At 41.4% G+C, this 23,466-nt stretch overlaps 1 non-coding gene across 1 annotated transcript; it reads right to left on the bottom strand.

The window, feature by feature from the left end:
* Positions 1 to 2,075: 2,075 nt before the first annotated feature.
* Trnat-ugu lies at positions 2,076 to 2,149 on the bottom strand. The gene has a single exon. It is a non-coding gene; the product is annotated as a tRNA-Thr (tRNA).
* Positions 2,150 to 23,466: the final 21,317 nt, after the last annotated feature.

Here is a 23,466-nt window from a genome sequence, read left to right as displayed (position 1 = left end):
TGAATCTTATTTTGTCAGCGGATTTGGATGAATTTATGTTAGGTGAGCAGGAGACAAAGAACCTAAAAAGCATACCACTTTCTGAAAATGCCTCCGAACGAAGAATAAACTAGGTAGCCTATGACATTCGAGAGCAGTTAGTCGAAAAATTAAATAAAAACCCACATTTTGCTGTGCACTTAATGGATCTACTGATGTTTCAGACTGTGAGAAATTTATGATATTTGTGTCTCTTGAAACAGATGGAAGTATCACGGAAGACATTTTATTTTCCAAAGCATTACCTGCGAACGCTACTGGCCAGAGTTTGTATGACATGTTTCCAGAAAGCATACGCAAATACGACACTAATTGCACAAAAAGCCTCGCCATTTGTAGTGATGGGGCTAAAGCTATGAATGGCGTAAACGTGGGCTCATTGAGAAATTAAAATCAATAATGACACATGTGTCATGTACACATTGTTTTCTTCATCGCCAAGCTGTGGCAGCTACAGTTTCCCTTCTGAATTAAGTGGTGAGTGGTGCACATGTGATCCTAGTTGTGAACTCTAATACAGGTAAAGCATTGCAAACTCGATTGTTTAGAATAATATTTAAGATATGGGTTCGATCCAACAAAACCCAAAGAAAAGGTATTCACACACATTCTGGAAGTAAAAGCTGTAAGTTTCAAAATCTGAATACATGAAATATTTTTGTGACCCCTCATCTTTTCAACCACGTAAATCATTTTACAAGTACCTCAAAGGGAGTGATGGAAACATTATAATATCCAATGATAAAATAAGCTTGGTTTGTTTCCAATATCTTTACAAATCTTGCTGTCTGGTATGTTAACATTACAACAAAAACAAACATAAAAAACGTCTGTTAACGTTAACATACATTAACATTAACATACGTTTTTTATATATGTTTGTATTTTAATGTTAACATACATTAATGTTAACATACGTTTTTTATATTTGTTTTTATGTTAATGTTATCATTTGCATTTGCATAGTGGTCAGTTAAATAGGTAAATAATTAGAACAAATAATTAAAACAAAAATAATTATAACAAAAAATTAAAACAAAAATAAAACATTGCTACCTAAAAATACATAAAAATTTAAAACCTTCTTCTACAAAATTCGTCCACCATTGTGCTATTTTACAACTTCTTTATGTGGAAAATCATCTTTATAATATTTATCAATATCTTCTTCACTTTCTTCATTAGAGTCTAAATCGTTTTCTTCCAAGTAACATTTGTTAATTGCCTTCAAAATCTTGTTTATGTATTTCTTTCTACTTCGTTTATTTAAATCTTTTAATTCTACAAAAGCATCTTTTTGTTTGTCGTAAACTGTAATTTTTACATGACCATTTTTAAGTAAAACTATATCTAAACATTCTATTTGGTATTCTTCATCTAATAAACTATTTAATTTTTCTCTTGTATCTTCGTGATGAATTTTATTCTTAAAAAATAGATCTTTAATTCGGCGTTTCTGTCTCCTTCAATTTACTACTACAGATTTTTAAAACTTCTAAATAAATTTATATATATATTAAGTGGATATATTAACTATTCCTAAAGATGTTGCACCTTGGGAAACAGATTTATTAGTTTACATACCTAAGAAGACTATAGAAAAGAATGGTATCTGTTATCATTTAGTTATTTAGGATGAAAATTTAAATCGACCTTGTTATATTTTTGGAAATTACTATATTCGCAAATATATAGCAAGTTTAGTTGGACTTAACTACGAATATCCACCATTACAGTTCTTACAGTTTTTTAAACAGTACAATATAGTTATTCCAGATAAATTCGAAGCAACTAAAATAGGCTAATAAAAATATATAACAAATTAACTGTCGGTCAATCACCGACGATTTGTAATATGCACATAAATATTAGACAACAAACATAAGTCTATATATGAAGACAGTAACTTGTTCTCGAAAAATCGGTTACTGTTGATGACCACACAGCTTTTCCCTGGAGTAAATGATAACTAACTGAAAGCCCCAGCTGCCGACAGGTGTTGTTGATATACCTGGATGTGAACAGCTGGAAATATGTGCCCCAACCGGGACTCGAACCCAGGATCTCCTGCTTACATGGCAGACGCTCTATCCATCTGAGCCACCGAGGACACAGATGAATAGCGTGACTGCAGGGTTTATCCTTTGCACGCTTCCCGTGAGACTCGCATTCCCAACTGTCCACAATTCTACATATGTATTGTACATTATAGACATTTTCCCAACCACTCGTTACTCGTGCATGATTTGGCGATTAACGTAAGAGTTTGGATAACCTGTGCGCATTCACACAGACAAAGGTCAATGGCTGGGTAGCCATTAACTATATATATGAAGAGAGTAACTTGTTCTCGAAAGAACAGTTACTGTTGATGACCGTGCAGCTTTTCCCTGGATTATTGTGATTATTTGGTGTTGCTTTAACTTTATCTAGTTTAACTTTAATCTTATAATTTAGATCAATTTTCTTATCTTCCATTTCTGTCTCTAACCAATAATTAGAACAATAATAATCTTGTATATTTTTGAATTTTAGAATGTATTTTTCCTTTCCACGATATGTCTTTACAGAAATATTGGAAATGATAAAATCTAAACCATCTTGTAAATCTTCTAACCTTTTGCAATCCTTCAATTGTATCTTTCCAACTATATCACCCATTTTTATATTTTCTATTGCAGCTTTATCTTCTTCTTTATATAACATAGTATCTTTATCTTCTAAAATGTTTCATGTTTTTAGGTAAAGTATTTTAGCGAAATAGTGTCCATTAAATGTTGTAATACCATCTGTTTTTATTTCCGTAAATGGTTCTTCTGTAGGATAATAAAAAATTTCTAATTCTTGTCTAAAACTGCTATATGGAATACAAATAAATCCTTCATTTTGAAGAATATTTTTATTTTTCTTAATTTCTATAAATTTTTTTTATTATAACCTTTAGCTACATCTACAGATTTTTTACAATTTCGTTCATCTAATACACCAACATATGTAAACTTGTTTTCTTCGTTTACCACAAAAACATATATATAATTTTTTTTAAATAAATTTTAATTCTTCTTCTGTTTCTTTTACTTTTTGTACTTTTTCCAAAGTATTATTGTATTCTTTCCTTAGAGATTGCGTTTTATCTAAATATTCCAGTTTTCTTTCTTGCATACTTAAATTTTCTAATTCTTGTTCCCATTTTTTAGTAGATTGTAAATATGGTGTATTAATTGGTTCGATTTCTTTAATAGAATATGGAAACAGTTTATTAGTTGCATTTATTCTTTTTCTAGATACAAATGGAATAATATTTTTTGTGTTTATTAATCCCAATTCTTCGATATGTATTTCTTTGGGTATTGTAGAAAACAAAGTATTACATTTTTCGAAAAATATGTTTCTCCAGATTTTATAAAGCATGTTTGTTTTATAGAAATTACATTATCTGTTTCTTCGAAAATCTCGATTCAGTTAATAGGCAACAAGTTAAAACTAAATGCAGATAAAACAAATTTAACTAATTTCACTCATTCTTATTTATTATTTATTTTAATTTTTATTTGTATTCCTGTTAATTTGTTTGTATTTCTGTTACCCAAATATACATATTGTATAAGATCATTAAAAATTTTTACAAGAAATTTCCCATTCTTCATTCCTGCTTCACAATCTATAAAATCTGTTACTTTAATTACCATAATATTTTCGCAAAATGGTTCTGTAATTGGTTTAAATCCTTCTAATTTTTGTTCTTCATTTGTGTATGTTATACCTCCAATATTTTTAGTAAGATTATTATTATTTAAATTTTTCTTTCATTAGTTGGTTTTACTTTATTTCCCAAGAGTTCTGTTAAAGAATATTTCTTTTCATTTGTAGCACTTGTTGTAATTTCAGCTTCCATTTATAGAGGAAAAAATTAATTAGTTTTGCAAAAAAGTGGCTACACGTGGAAAAGGTTAAAAAAATAGAAAAATTAAAAGTAGCTGATACTAGGTATCTGAAAGTAAAGTGAAGTGATTTTCTTACATATATCATTTTCATTATAGTTATTATTTTATTATTATATTATATTATTTTACATTAAGTTATATTATATTATTTTATATTATATTATTATTAGGTAAAAGGGATAGTAGATTGATTTTGTATGTTCTAGGAGTATACGACAATTGTATAAAAAATAGGGAAATCGTGAGTGACGCAGTCACGAGAGACTTATTTTATTTTTTATAAAATTTTCCTAGTATCCCAGAACCTACAAAATCAATCTATTTCTAAATAATGCTTCGGTTCATTTCATTCGTCCAGAATAAGATTTTTTAGGAGACTCTCTGGCTCAAATAATAATGGATGTGGGATTTTGGCACCAGGTCAACACATAGCAACAGTTTCTCCCTTCTACTTTAACGCATTACGGTTCCTACATTATTTACCCATCCCCCAGTGATGACTAATTTATGATTAACGCAGTCAGTTAACAGATTAGGATCAAATTCAGTCTCGCCAAAACCTCCACATTCCACTTGTGAAGGCTCTTGGTTGTACAGCGTCTAAATGACATCATCGACCTGAGTCTACAAGCGTCTTGGAAGCTGTAAAAGACGCGTCTAACATGCAACAGGCTTGTGTCTGTTCTAAAGTCGATGTAGCTCTTATTGCCTGCTGACGCATCCAAGTTCCGACGGACATGAGATTGCTCTGAGATTAGTTGGGTTCCAGAAACTTTCACAGCTTGAGCTCTCTTAGAACTCCAAAATGAGATTTTCACTCCGCTGCGGAATGTGCGCTGATATGAAACGTCCGGTCAGATCAAAACTGTGTGCAAAAGGCAAAGGTCCCGAGTTTCTCTTAGAACTATTCACTAAATCGGACATGTTTGCGAGGCTTATAGTAATGTTTTTAAACTTAGTTATCGACCTTACGGTTCGATTTTATTGTTGTGTCTCTATCAGAACTCTCCAGCTATACTAAGTGGTGAAGGAAATCAATATCGTAAACCACACGCACAATAACCTTGCATTTGAACTGTCACGGAATAATCTATGGGTACTAAGAGTTCCCGAGCATCATGCCAGCGTCTTCAGCATGACACTCACGTATATCATATTTTAAAACGTTCACAATATTCAAAAAGACTCAGCTGTATAAAACTCAACTTCCTCATGGTTCATGCGACACTATATGATCAAAGATATGCGGACACATCGCTTAAAATGACTTAAAAGTACGTGGCACCCTCCATCGGTAATGTTGAAATTCATCCTGGTGTTGTCCCAAACTTAGCCTTGATGACAGCTTCCACTCTCGCGGGCATACGTTCATCAGATGCTGGAAGATTTCTTGGGGAATGGCAGACCATTCTTCACGGAGTGCTCCACTGAGGAGAGGTATCGATGTCGGTCGATGAGGCCTGGCACGAAGTCGGCTTTCCTAAACATCACAAAGGTGTTTTGTAGGATTCAGGTCAGGACTCTGTGCAGGCCAGTCCATTACGCCGAAGTTATCGTCGTGTTATCGCAACAGGCCGTGCATTATGAACAGGTCCTCGATCGTGCTGAAAGATGCAATCACCATCCTCGAATTGCTGTTGAACAGAAGTAAGCAAGATGATGCTTAAAACATCAATGAACGCCTGTGCTGTGATAGTGCCACGCAGAACAACAAGGGGTGCAAGCTCCCTCCATGAAAATCACGACCACAACAACACCACCGTCTCCCCAAATTTTACTGTTGGCACCACACACGCTCGGAGATGATGTTCACTGGGAATTCGCCATACCCACACCGTGCCATCGGATAGCCACATTGTGTACCGTGATTCGTCACTCATCACAACGTTATTCCACTGTTCAATCGTCCAATGTTTACGCTCGTTAAACAAAGCGAGTGGTCGTTAGGCATATACCGGCGTCATGCGTGGCTTATGAGCAGCCGCTCGACCGTGAAATCGAAGTTTTCTCACCTCCCGCCTGTCATAGTAGTTGCAGTGGATCCTGAAGCGGTTTGGAACTCCAGTGCGATGGTCTGGATAGATGTCTGCCTATTACACATTATGACCCTCTTCAACTGTTGCCGGTCTTTGTCAATCAACAGACGAGGTCGGCCTGTACGTTTTTGTGCTGTACGTGACCCTTCATGTTTCCACTTCACTATCAAATAGGAAACACTGCACCTAGGGATGTTTAGGAGTGTGGAAATCTCACGTAGAGATGTATGACACAAGAGACACCCAATCATCTGATAAAGTTTTAAGTCCGTGAGTTCCGCGGAGCGCCCCATTCTGCTCTATCACGATGTCTAATGACTACTGGTGTTGCTGATATGGAGTACCTGCCAGAGGTGGCGGCACATTGCTCCTAATATGTGAAAAGTATGTTTTGTCCGATACCTTTGATGACATAGTGTATCTCCACAGCAAACACATTGGAATCAGTTCAGTGGTAGAGTCGTGGAAACGTTACAGAATGAGCCATTTTCGCAATTTATAAAACTTGAATTTGCATAATATTCGTCAAATCAATAAATATCTCGTAGCACACTCTTTATAAGGTAGCCTGTCTTCCTCATCAGGGATCGAGCGATAAAGCGCAGTGGTTAGCACACTGGACTCGCATTCGGGAGGACGGCGGTTCAAACCCGAGTCCAGACATCTTGATTTAGGTTTTCCGTGATTGCTTCAGACCAACTCAGGTATCGATCCTTTGAAATGGCATCGCCGACTTCCTTCCACATCCTTCTCTTATTCGATGGGACCAATGACCTCCCTGTTTCGTTCCTTCCCCAAGTCAACCAACCAGCCTACCATCTCAGTCTTCATCAGACTTTAAGCTATCTCACACCAAATTAAATGAATATCGGTTCAGCGACCTAGTTATGAGCACCTAAAGGAGTTGCTTCCGCATTTTATAATATTAGTTCGGAAGTATGGATTGGTAAACACGATCAAGGCTTGTATAAGCATTACATTCTAGCTGTTACCCACGAGTGTACTCACGTATAAGTAAAATGTAACGAATGTGCGAAGGGCTTTATTGCCTGGGAGACCCCGTTTCGGACTTACGGGATCTTGATGCAAGTCTTTTTATTTGATTTCAATTCGCTGACATCCACGTCGATGATGATAAATGATGATGAGGACGACGCACAGATCCAGAAGCGAGCAGAAAAACGGTCCTACCCTGTCGGGAGTAGCACCTGAGAATTAACGACCGTAAAACAGTAACGCTAACCGTATGAATACAATCTGTTCAAACAAGTTTGTACGCAAGAAAGAAGTTATAAGAGACGCTTTGAGCTATGCGGTTAAAATGCGACTGGATTGACTGATATTAGAATGGAAGGATGGATTAAAAACATTGAGGATTGCATAAACGTTGTATTCATTACTTTGAATAGTATTATGTAAAACATACCAAACAATAAAGACTTCGAAAGTCAAAGAGCAAATAGTTTTTTAAAGAATAACTATTGTTTCACATTTCGCATTTTGTCACTCAAATCAATAAACATGTTGCGCTAAACACTTTCTTTTGCACCCTGTTGTGACCGCGACCGGAACGGTCGCAGAGTGGCAGAGAAAGCGCGGCGGAACACACTAAAACTACAAACTGCCTAAAGAGGTAGAGCCCGCGGCCCACCGAACGTTGGCTGGGGTTAGGAAGCATGCTTCTGACGTTTGAGCTAAGTACAGCTATTGACATGGTACACACGTACCGTTTATTTTACATTTTATGCGAGTCCTTTTCCCTTTTGTGTGTTCTGTATTCAAGTTGGACCGTGCCTCATTAGGAAGTTTGTAGTTTTAGTGTGTTCCGTAGATGGCGTGGTTATCCGCGCCGAAACCTAGGTCAACATCTGGTTTCTATTTGCAATCGAGGCGGATTCTTTATAATAATTAAATTATGCACGATTGCTGACGCGCTGCAATGTTAAAACTTCTCAAGTTCCTACCAGCCGGATAATGAAAACCCTGGCAACCATTTGCTGTTCACACTGCGCAAAACGCCACTCCACCTGGGATGTTCTCCTACGCGATTTCCAGGACGTGATCAAAGAACTGCCTCATGGAGTCGCCTACAATGAAGAAACAAAGAAATTGGTGTAGGCATGTATATTCAAATACAGAGATATGTAAGCAGGTACTGTACGGAGCTGCGGTCGGCAACGTAACACAACGCAACACAACGCAACACGCAACACAACAAGTGTCTGGTACAGTTATTAGATCGGTTACTGCTGCTACAAAGGCAGGTTATCAACATTTCACTGATCTTGAACGTGATGTTATAGTCGGCGATCGAACGATGGCACGCAGCATCTCCGAGATAGTGATGAAGTAGAGATTTTCCCGTACGCCAATTGCACGAATATCAGGAAATCCGTAAAACATAAAATCTCCGATATCGCTGTGGCCGGAAAAAGATCCTGCAAGAAGGGGACCAACGACGACTGAAGAGAATCGTTCCAAGTGACTGAAGTGCAACCCTTCCGCAAGTTGCTGCAGATTTCAATGCTGGGTCATCATAAGTGTCAGAGAGCGAACCATTCAACGAAACATCATCGATATAGCCTTTCGGAGCCGAAGGCGCACTCGTGTACCTTTGACCACTGCACAACACAAAGCTTCGCCTGGTCCCGTCAACACCAACATTGGACTGTTGATGACAGAAAACATGTTGCCTGGTCGGACGAGTCTCTTTCAAATCGTATCGAGTGGATGGACGTATACGGATATGGAGACAGCTTCAGGAATCCATGGACCCTGTATGTCAGCAGGGGACTGTTGAAGCTGGTGGAGGCTCTGTAATGGTGTGGAAGGTATGCGGTGGGAGTTAAGGGACCCCTGATACGTCTAGATACTACTCTGACAGATGACACGTACCTAAGAATTCTGTCTGTTCACTTGCATCCATTCATGTCCATTGTGCATCCGACGGACTTGGGCAATTCCAACAGGACAATGTGACACACCACACGTCCAGAAAAGCCACAGAAAGGTCTCCAGGAACATTCTTCTGAGTTTAAACACTACCGCTGGCCACCTAGTTCCCCAGACATCAACATTATTGAGCATATCTGGGATGCCCTGCAACGTGCTGTAGAGGGGAGATCACTCCCTCGTACTCTTACGGATTTCTGGACAGATCTGCAGGATTCAATATCAGTTCCCTCCAGCACTACTTCAGGCATTAGTCGAGTCCACGGCACGTCGTGTGCGTGCTCGCGGGGACCGTACACGATATTAGGCAGGTGTACCGGTTTCGTTGGCTCTTCAGTGTAGATGGTACCAGTGATTGTTCTCAGGAACAGAGAGCTCAGAGATCTAATATGTGAAGTCGTATACTTCCCCGTGAGGACCCGAGTGCAACATACAAATTTTTGATCTGGCGCCCAGGTGGCTGCTTTAGGAGGAAGTGAAACAGAATGAGACTCGGACAGGAGGCAGGTGCCAGAGAATTCTGCATAAATTGCAAAATGTTGGCGAAAAGTTTCCTTCTCTCCAGCAAGCAGAAACAGCTGTGCCACAAGTTCACCCTGTCTACAGAGGACGTGTCAGAGTTTGCAGGATCGCTGACATGAACACACGGATTCTCGAAACCTTGAAATCAAGGAAATCTCTTGGTGTTCACCTTATCCGTCATGTGAAAACGTTTACAGAGTAGGTGTTTGTAGTAGTTCAGAAGTGTTAGAATCAATCCGTATATCGATCATCAATGGATCCGCAAATTCTTGGTGACATTGTGTAGCACGGTATACATTATTCGTTTACCAAATTTTTGAAATTGAAGTAGCTGGAATACCGATTCATTAACTTATGGTCTGACTCCTTGAAGAATCTGGTCAAATTAGTGGCGTTGTAGTCACATCATCGTAACAACACGCTCACTGCCTATTTGAAATTCAGTCAGGATTGAACAGAAATACTTCGTAAGTGACAGCTCCTAGTATTATCTGACATGTCTTTGTGGCATGATAGCTCCTGCATGTTGACTGAACTGAACCCAGGAGCTTACCTGCTTGTTACTTTATGACAAATGAGAATTGCGTCTTCGGACTGTACTGTCGTTGGTAATTATCACGTTCCAAAGCGTATAAGAATGTTAGTCAAGATCGCAATTTGAACATATAATTCAGCTATTTAATTCTCATAGTAGAGTATTCCATAATATCGCTATGGGCTGTGGGAGTATTTGTGTCTCTTTCCCGCAGTATCTTATGCATTGCCCAAGAAGCGAGACTTCGTTGCATTCTGCTGTTAGCGGTGACGAGATTTTGGTCAAGTCACTGCATATGTTTGTCTCAGTTTTCAGGTGTGTTATGAGTGGTATTAGCTGATCACACATTAGGTGCGGGGAGACGCTAATTTTGCTGGGATTCTGGGTCATCACCAGTCTTGCGATGAAGACGTTCTCTAGGCCTTTGGTTCTTCTGGCCACATGAGAGCGCCGTAAGAAAAATACTGTATGAGGCATTAGCATGTACAGTGCGAGTCATGGTAGTGTGGTGCATCTCAAGTTCAGGAAAAGGAGGGTAGCAGTAAGAAGAGGGCCATTGGTGAGGATATGGATCAGCCTATGTCAGAGAAGTAATTTAATTTTTGTATTATATTACAGAGGCGATCCAACAAGAGGAAACTGGAGGCATTTTTGTAACATGTAAAGCTGGAATTAAAAACGTTCGTTTCTGATGTGCAAATACATGAACAGTTACCACGAGACAGAGCATCTATGCGGACGAATGTGAGTGTAGTTTCAGACAACTTCGTCATTGGGTGACAACGCCTTCAAGAAATATTAAGAATAGGAGGAGTATATCTAGCATAGTCATAATCTAAGAGTAGAGAGTGCTGAGAGGTAAAGTTTACAGGTGTTGGGCAAAGAGAATAAGTTAATATAAGTGTTGTGTGGAAAGAGTATTTTAGGTCAGGAGTGGATGCACTGCCAGCCGAACATAGGGGTATGCATGACAGGAAACGAAACTATCACAACGTTTGCACACAATCCACAGACACTTGCACCACATTTTTAATACAATTGTAATTGTTAAGGAAGTCATGTTTAGTCAATAGGATAACACATATTGCTTTTTTTTCATTTTTATTAAGATCACTCAAGTATTTATATTAGCACTCATACTGTATTTATTCAAAGAACTTGTCTTGGGGTGGTTGTTCTGTTCACAGGAAACCATTCATGAAGATCGATGTAAAACCTTAGGATTGAAACATAAGACGAGGACTGTGCAGGTTTTGGGATATGTCAAACCCACTATTGACGCATCCTGTGGGATGTCGCAAGCCAACATTCTATGTCTGGCTGGCAAAGACCACATGGCAGCTTGAAAGAGAATGCCTATGGTAGCTGGCTCAGAAACCTGCTCTGTGGAGGGCCAGCCGTCAGCAATGGATGAATGCCAGGACAGCTGCGGGTCTGCCTGCCACCTTCGCAGCCCAATGAGAATGAAAGCGAAAGGGGAGCCGGGCCATATGCATCTGCTGCCATAAACCAGTCTGTCCCGGTTGGCTATGAATAGAGGCTGCCCACAATACAAGAGTGACCTGCCGTTATGTCACATCAGTCCCTCGACAGCCTGGTGGATGGCCTGGTGCTGAGTAAATGACAGCTGACATTAACCACCAACTCAGTGGATATGTGTGGGACTGCTGGACTGGAGGCTCGTCCCTGACGTCACACGATGCTCTCAAAGTACCCACAGACGAACTGGCGCCACAACAACGCCTGGAGGGATCCACCAGGTACACACGCGCTCTACAGATGGCTTTCAGTATCAGGTGGCCACGATTCAGACGAGTTTCTCCTAAAGTCATGCACTATGAGGCAAATGGGCACTAGCATGTGTGGACTCATTACAAGCTACCCACTGGGACAGTGAGAGAGAGGAAATCATCACTAGGAGACGAGTTGCACACCAAATTGAATGTAGTCTCACCACATAATCCAAGGAAAGGCAGAACCCTTTCAACTACCGGATCGAGAGACACGAGAGGGGCAGTGACGTCACTATCTGAGTTTGACGTGTTGGGCCCCGTGTATCTACATCTACATCTACATCTATACTCCGCGAGCCACCTTACGGTGTGTGGCGGAGGGTACTTATTGTACCACTATCTGATCCCCCCTTCCCTGTTCCATTCACGAATTGTGCGTGGGAAGAACGACTGCTTGTAAGTCTCCGTATTTGCTCTAATTTCTCGGATCTTTTCGTTGTGATCATTACGCGAGATATATGTGGGCGGTAGTAATATGTTGCCCATCTCTTCCCGGAATGTGCTCTCTCGTAATTTCGATAATAAACCTCTCCGTATTGCGTAATGCCTTTCTTGAAGTGTCCGCCACTGGAGCTTGTTCAGCATCTCCGTAACGCTCTCGCGCTGACTAAATGTCCCCATGACGAATCGCGCTGCTTTTCGCTGGATCATGTCTATCTCTTCTATTAATCCAACCTGGTAAGGGTCCCATACTGATGAGCAATACTCAAGAATCGGACGAACAAGCGTTTTGTAAGCTACTTCTTTCGTCGATGAGTCACATTTTCTTAGAATTCTTCCTATGAATCTCAACCTGGCGCCTGCTTTTCCCACTATTTGTTTTATGTGATCATTCCACTTCAGATCGCTCCGGATAGTAACTCCTAAGTATTTTACGGTCGTTACCGCTTCCAATGATTTACCACCTATGGCATAATCGTACTGGAATGGATTTCTGCCCCTATGTATGCGCATTATATTACATTTATCTACGTTTAGGGAAAGCTGCCAGCTGTCGCACCATGCATTAATCCTCCGCAGGTCCTCCTGGAGTACGAACGAGTCTTCTGATGTTGCTACTTTCTTGTAGACAACCGTGTCATCTGCAAATAGCCTCACGGAGCTACCGATGTTGTCAACTAAGTCATTTATGTATATAGTAAACAATAAAGGTCCTATCACGCTTCTCTGCGGTACTCCCGAAATTACCTCTACATCTGCAGATTTTGAACCGTTAAGAATGACATGTTGTGTTCTTTCTTCTAGGAAATCCTGAATCCAATCACAAACCTGGTCCGATATTCCGTAAGCTCGTATTTTTTTCACTAAACGTAAGTGCGGAACCGTATCAAATTTCTCATTCTCTCCCACCAGATGTCATTTCCGTCAAACCAAACAGCGCACCATATTGCTAATTGCTGTCAGGTCCAGATGACGCCAGCAACCCTGCGGCGTTACTGATGCTTATGTGGACCAAATGCGGGACCAGAGCCATCTGCCGCTGCTCGCAGCACCTTGATGCTCCAGCCAGTCCAGACTATTTGTGTGTGTGTGTGTGTGTTTAGTGCCATTTTCTATGTTTGTACCTCTGTAAAATACACTACTGGCCATTAAAATTGCCACACCAACAAGAAATGCAGATGATAAACGGGTATTCATTGGACAAATATATTATACTAGAACTAACATGTGGTTACATTTTCGCGCAATTTGGGTGCATAGATCCTGAGAAATCACTACCCAGAACAACCACCTCTGGCCGTAATAACGGCCTTGATACGCCTGGGCATAGAGTCAAACAGAACGTGGATGGCGTGTACAGGTACAGTTGCCCATGCAGCTTCAACACGATGCCACACTTCATCAAGATTAGTGACTGGCGTATGGTTACGAGCCAGTTTCTCGGCCTCCGTTGACCAGACGTTTTCAATTGGTGACAGATCTGAAGAATGTGCTGGCCAGGGTAGCAGTCGAACATTTTCTATATCCAGAAAGGCCCGTACAGGACCTGCAATATGCTGTCGTGCATTATCCTGCTGATATGTAGGGTTTGGCAGGGCTCTAATGAAGGGTAGAGCCACGGGTAGTAACACATCTGAAATGTAACGTCCACTGTTCAAAGTGCCGTCAATGCAAACAAGAGGTGACCGAGACGTGAAACCAATGGCACCCCATACCATCACGCCGGGTGATACGCCAGTATGGCGATGACGAATACACCCTTCCAGTGAGCGTTCACCACGATATCGCCAAACACGGATGCGACCATCATGATGCTGCAAAAAGAACCTGGATTCATCCGGAAAAATCACGATTTGCCATTCGTGCACCCAGGTGCGTCGTTGAGTACACCATCGCAGGCGCTCCTGTCTGTGATGCAGCGTCAAGGGTAACCGCACCCATGCTCTCCGAGCTAATAGGCCATGCTGCTGCAAACGTCGTCGAACTGTTCGTGGAGATGGCTGTTGTCTTGCAAACGTCCCCATCTGTTGACTCAGGCATCGAGACGTGGCTGCACGATCCGTTACAGCATTGCGGGTAATATGCGTGTCACCTCGAAAAAATGGTTCAAAAGGCTGTGAGCACTATGCGACTTAACTTCTACCGTCATCAGTCGCCTAGAGCTCAGAACTAATTAAACCTAACTAACCTAAGGACATCACACACATCCATGTCCGAGGCAGGATTCGAACCTGCGACCGTAGCGGTCACACGGTTCCAGATTGAAGCGCCTAAAACCGCACGGCCACAATGGCGGCCCTTGTCATCTCGACTGCTACGAGTCCGTTGGAATCCAGCACGACGTTCTGTATTACCCTCCTGAACCCACCGATGCCATATTCTGCTAACAGTCATTGGATCTCGACCAGCGCGAGCAGCAATGTCGCGATACGATAAACCGCAATCGCGATAGTCTACAATCCGAGCTTTATCAAAGTCGGAAACGTGCTAGTACGCATTTTTCCTCCTTACACGAGGCATCACAACAACATTTCACCAGGCAACGCCGGTGAACTGCTGTTTGTGTATGAGAAATCGGTTGGAAACTTTCCTCATGTCAGCACGTTGTAGGTGTCGCCACCGGCGCCAACCTTGTGTGAATGCTCTGAAAAACTAATCATTTGCTTATCATAACATCTTCCTCCTGTCGGTTAAGTTTCGCGTCTGTAGCACGTCGTCTTCGTGGTGTAGAAATTTTAATGGCCAGTAGTGTATGTAAATTGCCTCCCCAGGGACCGCTGTGCAAAGAGTGATATACAGAATTACATGCAAATGAGTTATGAAACATCCTAATTTCTTGTGAAACTTATTTAATTTTTGATACAAGTGTTCTACTGAAAATAATTTGACAAGTGTTTATTCAAAATCAGCTTGAAGAGTGTGATTTGCAAGGGCCATGTAGATTGTAGAAACAATGCGACACTGACCTAAGAAATAAGCACAACAGATGATAAATGTTGCTTTCTTGCTTAAATTTTGAGTATTATTGTGCTTCGTAAGTTATAATTATTATGCTTTTATGTATTACGGATAAATCAAACCTGTTGAATGACTGAGCAGGAGTAAATCACTGAGGTGGAGAACAGTTCCAAATCGACGGAATTGTAATATGATTAGGGGCATTAATCGTCCCTGACCTCAGACACTGTATGAGAGAGTAGATACACTACTGCGAAACCTTTTTGACCGCTTATTAATTTTTTATCGGAGGGCTGTAGCGCAGCAACGACCCTAGGGTCCACATGAATCATACTACACTCAGCAATGTTCATGTATACTTCTTGCAAGCTTGTGTGAGTGAGTGAGTGACCCCTCGGATGAATGAGGTCAATTCAGGAGGGTATTTTATGTGCAGTCGTGGTTCAAAAAGCCGCCAACAAGACTTCTGGCATCATTGTGAGATCTCAGTACTATTCGATGATTTCCTCTGTCCCATGCCACACAATGGCATTTTTAAGTAAGAAACTACAATGTGTAAATCAACTGGAGTTGGGGGAAGGGCAGTAAGAAAGGATAAGTCACTCTCTTCCTATACTTCATATTCCCTAATGTTGATCTTACAGGTTTTCCGCAGTGGTAACACCGTTTCCTTTCAGATCGTCGAAGCGCTGTCGGGCTGGGCTAGCACTTGAATGGGTGACCATCGGGTCCGCTGGGCGATGTAGACAAGTAGCTTGCACTCAGCCCTCGTGAGGCAAACCGAAGAGCGGCTTGACTGAGAAGTAGCGGTTTGGTCTCGTAAACTGACATAAGATTGGGAGAGCAATGTGTTGACATTCCTCTCCATATCAGCATCCAGTGACACCTGTGAGCTGAGGATGACACGGCAGCCAGTCGGTACCGTTTAGCCTTCATGGCCTGTTTGGCCGGAAATTAGTTTCGTTTTTAATGTTGATATTACACCCAAGACATAATTTTTGTGAGACGATAGGAAGTTATTAACATGAGCATGCCTTGATGGGGGCATGTAAGTTATTAATGCATGCAGTGTCGTTACGGTGGCACTCCTTCGACGAGAATTTTCTGGAGTTACGAATAAGCAAATAGTTTGGTCATTTGACAGTAAAACTTTCAGTGGACGCTTGGAAGCCACATGCAGCTATTTGGCTGATTCCATGAAATTACCCACACCAGTGTGCAGACAATGCTTACATCTAAAGAGATGAAAAACTCTAAACCTGGATCTACCTAATAGGCGCCTCTAGCCACAGCAGGGGCAGAGACTCAAGTGAAATTTAGATCACATAGAATTTTGATAGTGTCATAAAAGCCATTAGTGAACAAGATGGTGGCCATAAAATTTCGCGAGTTTCCATGAACACTATCGACCAGATGCTATTGAGGGAGCCGTTAGGTGGTGCTATCCCTCAGTCTGCTGTGATTTTTGGGATGCCTCAGGCCCTCAAAAGAGTTTTAGAAGGGAACACAGCATTTGTAGTTGCTCGGAAATGGTCAATGTTCGGACACAAAAGCGTTTCTCTTAGTTTCTCCGGGGCCCATAGTCAGACAAATTGTAATGTTCGGCCCATCGAGATAATGATCTCTGTAAGAAATGTGTTGCTAACTTTAGAGCTAAACGGAAACTCAAAGCACGTTTCCTTAATTTGTCGTGGGGGAAAAAGAAATCCGGAGTACTTCTCCTCTTGCAAGGTTATTTAAGAGTCAGGGATCGGCTGCTTCTCCAGAAAAGAGAAGAATATTGTTACCTTGGATTAGGATTGGGTAATAGAGCAGATAAGTTAGTTGGGAACCATGGTGTCATGCGATTGGCAGAAATCCTTGTGTACATGTTTGCAAGATTGCTTTTGTGTAGTTTACTGACTTTTGATGGAAAGTGAGGTGCGGACGAACTTGGTATTCTGATTCAAACTCTGCTGTGGAGAGGATTCTGGAGTTGACTCTTATTTTGAGTGGGCTGCACTTCGTACATTCGTCCTGAGCGTGACTTTGCATTTTCATTGGTCCTCACTGGGGAGCCTATGATGAGGACTCAGCTGTACTGAGAGTTTAGAACTCAGTCATCTTGGACAACTCGCTGCGCTGAGGGCAATCTTACTAGCGTCAGGTCTGCACAGAATAATTTAGATCCGTGTAACATATCGCCGCCGGCCGAAGTGGCCGTGCGGTTAAAGGCGCTGCAGTCTGGAACCGCGCTGCTGCTACGGTCGCTGGTTCGAATTCTGCCTCGGGCATGGATGTTTGTGATGTCCTTAGGTTAGTTAGGTTTAACTAGTTCTAAGTTCTAGGGGACTAATGACCTCAGCAGTTGAGTCCCATAGTACTCAGAGCCATTTGAACCATTTTTGAACATATCGCCACCCGCGAATTTGCTCATTTCGTGCCCGCAATAACGAATTAAGGAGCCGCGCATCGGTACTCTGCAGGCGCTTGCACCATGACCATCACCTGAGATAGTGCTACACATCGAGAATGGCGCACATTGCTACTCCGGCATGGTGGGTCAAACAGAATCACAGTCTCGCTACATGTCCTCAGCTGCATCAGCATTATATACCTTCGAAGTAGAAACAATCCATTAAAGTCTATTCAGCATCAGATAATTTCAGGCTGCATTATCCATGTTTTGAGTCCCAGAAAAAAATTTAATCAGACAAACCTTAGTCTCTGCATACCAACCGTCACCTAGTGTAGTGTTAACTATTTCTTGCATCTATTTGTGTCACCAAAAGTTTATGATTTACTTGACATCATGCTTAACTTGTATTGTTTGTTCTATTTTATGATCAACAAACTTTTACCAAGATCAAGCACATGTTGATATATTAATCACCCATCAGTAACTGACTACAATGACAGGGTCACCATTTAATTAAATTATATCAGCATTCAGGATATGTAAGATGACATTCAGTTTGGCTTTAGGATAGGCACAAACGCCAGGGAGTCAGTTCTGACGTCATTGGTAATGGATGTAGGACTAAAAACAATCAAGACACGTTAGTAGGATTTGTTGACCTGGAAAAAGCGTTCGGCAATATAAAATGGTGCAAGATGTTCGAAATTCGTAGAAAAATAGGATAAACTATAGTGAGAGATGGTAATATACAATGAGTACAAGAGCCAAGAGGGAATAATAGAAGTGGACGACCAAGAACAAATTGCTCGGATTAAGAAGGGACAGGGATGTACTCTTTTACTCCTAGTGTGTATCAAAGAAGCAGTGATGGAAATGAAAGAAAGGTTCAGAAGTGGTCTTAAAATTAAAGATGAAAGCATATCAGTGATACAATTCGCTGATGACACCGCTATCCTAAGTGAAAGTGAATAACAATTATATGATCTGCTAAATGATATGCAAAGTATAATGAATATTGAATATGGATTAAATCGAAAAAAAGAAGAAAGTAATGAGAAGAAGCAGAAATGAGGACCGAGAGAAACTTAATATATGGCAGCTCGAAACTTAATATATGGCAGCTGGAAAAGCACGTAGAGAAAATATGCAAAATGCAATAACAATGGGCAATTATACATCTGAGAGCGTTGAACATTTCAAGTATCTGCTCTCGACAGTTGCACATCTAAATGATACCATCTTTGAAATTAATCAGAGATTAATACTGGCCAACAGAGCCTATTCTGCCCTAACAAGACTTCTATCCTCAAGGCTCCTGACTCCTACCACGAAATTAACTATATATAAATCACTTATACGACCAGTGCTTACATATGCCTCTGAAGCCAGTACATTAACAACTAAAGATATTCAAACACTGGATGCATTTGAAAGAAATGTACTTAGACGAATTATCGGCTCAATCTGTGAAAGAGGAAGATGGAGGAGGAGATAGAACCATGAGTTCTATACCATATACAAAGACCAACCCATCAGAAGGATAGTGAAACTATCCAGACTGAGGTGGGCGGGATATGTGGCTCGCATGACTGATACAGAAGTACCAAAAAGAATATTACAAGGAAAGCCAGGAGGGCAGAGAGGACGTGGTCGTCCAAGAACCGGATGGGAAGATGGAGTAATCGAAGATCTTAGGAAGATGGGCTATAGAAACTGGAGAGTATTGGCAAAGGACCGAGAGAGAGATGGAAGGAAATTGTAGAAGAGGCCATGGCTCATCATGAGCTGTAAAGCCAATAAAGAAGAGAAACTTAACGTCTGGATTTATAGTCACGAAGCAGATTAAGTTAAATAATTCTACTTCCTAGGCAGTACGGATGGAGCAAGGAGGACATAAAACGCAGACTAGCACTGGCTAAAAGGGCATTCCTGGCCAAGAAAAGTTTATTAGTATCAAACGTAGGCTTTAATTTGAGGAAGAAATTTCTGGGAATGTATGTGCGGAGCACATCGTAGTATGGTTCAAATGGCTCTGAGCCCTATGGGACTTAACTTCTCAGTCTCCTAGAACTTAGAACTATTTAAACCTAACTAATCTAAGGACATCACACACATCCATGCCCGAGGCAGGATTCGAACCTGCGACCGTAACGGTCGCGCGGTTCCAGACTGTAGCGCCTAGAACCGCTCGGCCACTCCGGCCGGCACAGCGTAGTACTGTAGTGAAACATGGACAGTAGGAAAAACCAAAAAAAAAGAAAATCTAAGTGTTTGAGATGTGGTGCTACAGACGGATGTTTAATATTAGGTGGACTGATAAGGTAAGAAATGAGGAGGCTCTGCGCAGAATCGGAGAGGAAAGAAGTATGCCGGAAAACACTGACAAGAAGCAGGGACAGGATGATAGGATATCTGTTAAGATATCAGGGACTGACTTCGATGTACTAGAGGGAGCTGTACAGGGCGAAAACTGTAGAGGACGACAGAGCCTGGAATACATTCGGCAAATAATTGAGTACGTGCGTTGCAAATGCTGCTCTGAGATGAAGAGGTTAGCACAGGAGAGGAAGTTGTGGCTGGCTGCCTTAGACCGGTCAGAATGATGACCTAAAAAAAAAAAAGAAAAAAAGAAACAAGACTAATAACCTTCAATGCGGGCTATTAACTTCAATCACTATCAGAGGGCAGAATCAGTTTGGAAAATGCGTGGGCTAGGTAAACAAACGGAAGGCTTACTAGTCAAAGTGTTTGCTGTCAGGTCATAAACTCATAGACGCCTGTAGCCTTTCAAACCATACTGCAAATCCAATTTAGTATTGCACCATCAACACACAGTGTGTCAGGCGAGCCCAAGCATTCAAGGTGCGCTCGATAGAAATTTCTGTTCTTGATGCCCGTTCTCACTGCTACCAGCCCTAGCGATCAACTGTTTAGTCGGAAGCACGGTTATTGAAATGCGTTCTGGTAACCGTGGTGTGAAGTCTTGTACGTGAGCTCGGGAGCTCGCGGGCGCGTGCGCGCGCGCGTGTGTGTGTGGCTGGGTGTGCAAACGTATTGCAGTTGTTGTTGTAGCCATTTTTTACTACATTTCAAAGTGATTATCTTTTAAATGCTTTTTCAAGAATTCATGTAGTTATGCGTGATATTCTTACGACACCGAATGACTGGCGTGAAAAGTCAGTGGAAGACAGGACTTTCCCCCAACCTGCCCTTCCTACCCCAGAGTTAATATGGTCCTCCGCCTCTCCCCGCAAACCTGTCAGATGTGAATTAGTGAATACTGGACTCAGTGACCCTCGCTGCCCTAGTTCCGTTCCGCAGATATCGGAAGAGATCGATAGCTGCTGTGTCATTTGCTACCGCTGCAAGTGTGTGCGTACTGGAAGTGTTCCATAGGTTTAATTTAAATTCATGTTTATTACTACAAATAAGGGTCTACCTGAACGAGAGCGACTTTTCAGTATCCTTCTGCGAAATCTTGTCACTTCCTGATGGCATTTTTACCGTAGCAGGTGACCATCGCGAAACGTTATTAGCTTATCAGACTGGCCGCAAAATCTGGTTACACTATTGAAAATGGTTAATTTGAAGCACCATCCTCCCCCCCCCCCCCCCCCCCTCCCCTGAGCAAGATTTTGTGACCCCTGCCCCTAGCTTTAGCGACCCACAGTTGAAAAAAGCAGACCTAGTAGATAGTGTCGAGAGTTACACGACGCTTTCCGCAGATGATGCTGATATACAGAGAGAAGCCGCATTGGTTGAAAATTATACGGAAAGTTGATCGACACTTAGGCTGATGGTTTTCAGCCTCAACGAATGTAAAGTGTTGCTCAAAACTTGCTGAAAAACACATTCTTGTGTGGTTACACATTGCATAAACAGTCACTTGAAGCAGTCACATCCCTAAAGTATATAAGAGTGTGCGTATGGAACGATTTAAGTGAAACGACCACGTCAAACTAATCGCAGCTAAGGTAGACGCCACACTCAGAGTCACTAGAAGAAGACTCTGTAGCGCAGTGCACCCATAATGGAGAAAGCTTACGAAACCAACGTTGGACCAAGACTGGTCAGTCTGGCATCCGTACCCGATAGGTCTGATAGAGGATATAGAGGATATACAGAAGACCCCACTAAAAGCAGTGTGTTTCCTGGAGGTCCTCAAAGTTCAATAATATTGTGAAACCATCCATGTATTGAGCATCTGAGGGCAAGTATTGACGTATTGTCAACAAGAGAAATACTGAACAGAGGTACTGACGTCCTACAAAATATTCTTAATACTGTCAATACATAATGAACCTGTCAAGTCAAGTATCGACGGTTTGACAATACTCTCCATTCAGATGTTGACAGAGCTTCACGTATCAACCACACAGAGTTAGTGTGCGCTGCTTGTTTTCAATTCGCCTTTGTTCATATCATACCTCAGATTAAACTTTTCAACTGGTCTTTTAACATAAAACAATTTTAATAGACCTTTGCGAGTGTAATAATGGTTTATATGACTTCACGATGGTCAACGGAGATTTCTCTACGACACTGCTTACATTAGTATACTATAGATACGTGAATTACATAGCAGTTTGGAAACACGTTTCCACTTTGAAAAATACGTCACATGTCACTAGTAAGAGGTCTTTCACCAAATTACTACAAAAAGTAAAAACAAGAAGTTTTCCGTCAGTCGCCTGGACATATGCTTGCCAGGGGGATATTACTGCTTCACAGATTTCAGTCGAATTTCGGTAATTGTGTTTTCTGAAGTAGACTTCTAGCGTTCGAATGACCTACATGTCGCGAGGAATCTCAAAAATATCCTTATCTCTCGCTGCCCGCCACTGCCTGTCTCATTAACCTATTTTGAGTCTGTTTCATCTCGTTTCAACAGTAATAAGTTCTTGTACCAATACGGCGTAGGAATCTGCAGAAAAAATACGGAATCTTTCGGTTGCTTGGTTCCAATTGTCAGTAAGTTAACGTGTGGCCAGTGATTCCCTTTTGTTTTTTAACCATTCTCCGAGCCATTTTCTCTTTTCGGCTGTCTTCTGTTGCTTGGAAGCTATAGCTAAAATAATTACATTACACACATGCTTTTAAGTGTTCGACATATTAGCCTTGTAAAACCGCTTTGTCATCTGACGATTTTTGGCAGTATTGTTGACCGTGGACCGCTACGGTCGCAGGTTTGAATCCTGCCTCGGGCATGGATGAGTGTTATGTCCTTAGGTTAGTTAGGTTTAAGTAGTTCTACGTTCTAGGGGACTGATGACCTCAGATGCTAAGTCCCATAGTGCTCAGAGCCATTTGAACCATTTTGCTGACCGTGTGAGGTCGCTTCAGTATACTGAATATCTGACGAAACCGTATCGTCAATAAATAGTGGACGTGTGCAGGCCCCTTTAGTATGCACAGAATTGACATGGTGATGCTAAGCTCACTTCATTGGCAGACACTACAAGAGACGCGTTTTGCATCACAGCGTGGGTTGCTATTAAAATTCCGAGAGCACATGTTCTTAGAATAGTCAACCAGTACATTGCTTCCTGCTACGTATATCTTGCGAAAACATGGTGAAGTAAAATTTGTGAGATTCGAGACCACACGGTGACTTACAAGCTAACTTTGTTCCTGCGAACATTCGCAATTGAAAAACGACTTGGGATAAGTGACACTGCAGCGAAAGCAGTCTATGCGACACACCACATGGAGAGTTGCAGAGTATAGAAGTAGGTGTAAATGTGGACCTTCACAAACTTCGATGCAGAGGATCCCCCAGCATTGCATGGAATTTTATAATATCATACTCCACGAAGGTAAAGATGATAATTATTCTAGAGACCTGCAG

The sequence above is a fragment of the Schistocerca americana genome, chromosome 5, assembly GCF_021461395.2.
Source record: "Schistocerca americana isolate TAMUIC-IGC-003095 chromosome 5, iqSchAmer2.1, whole genome shotgun sequence".
NCBI classification, from domain to species: Eukaryota; Metazoa; Arthropoda; class Insecta; order Orthoptera; family Acrididae; genus Schistocerca; species Schistocerca americana.
This window is presented reverse-complemented; position numbering and strand designations above follow the sequence as displayed.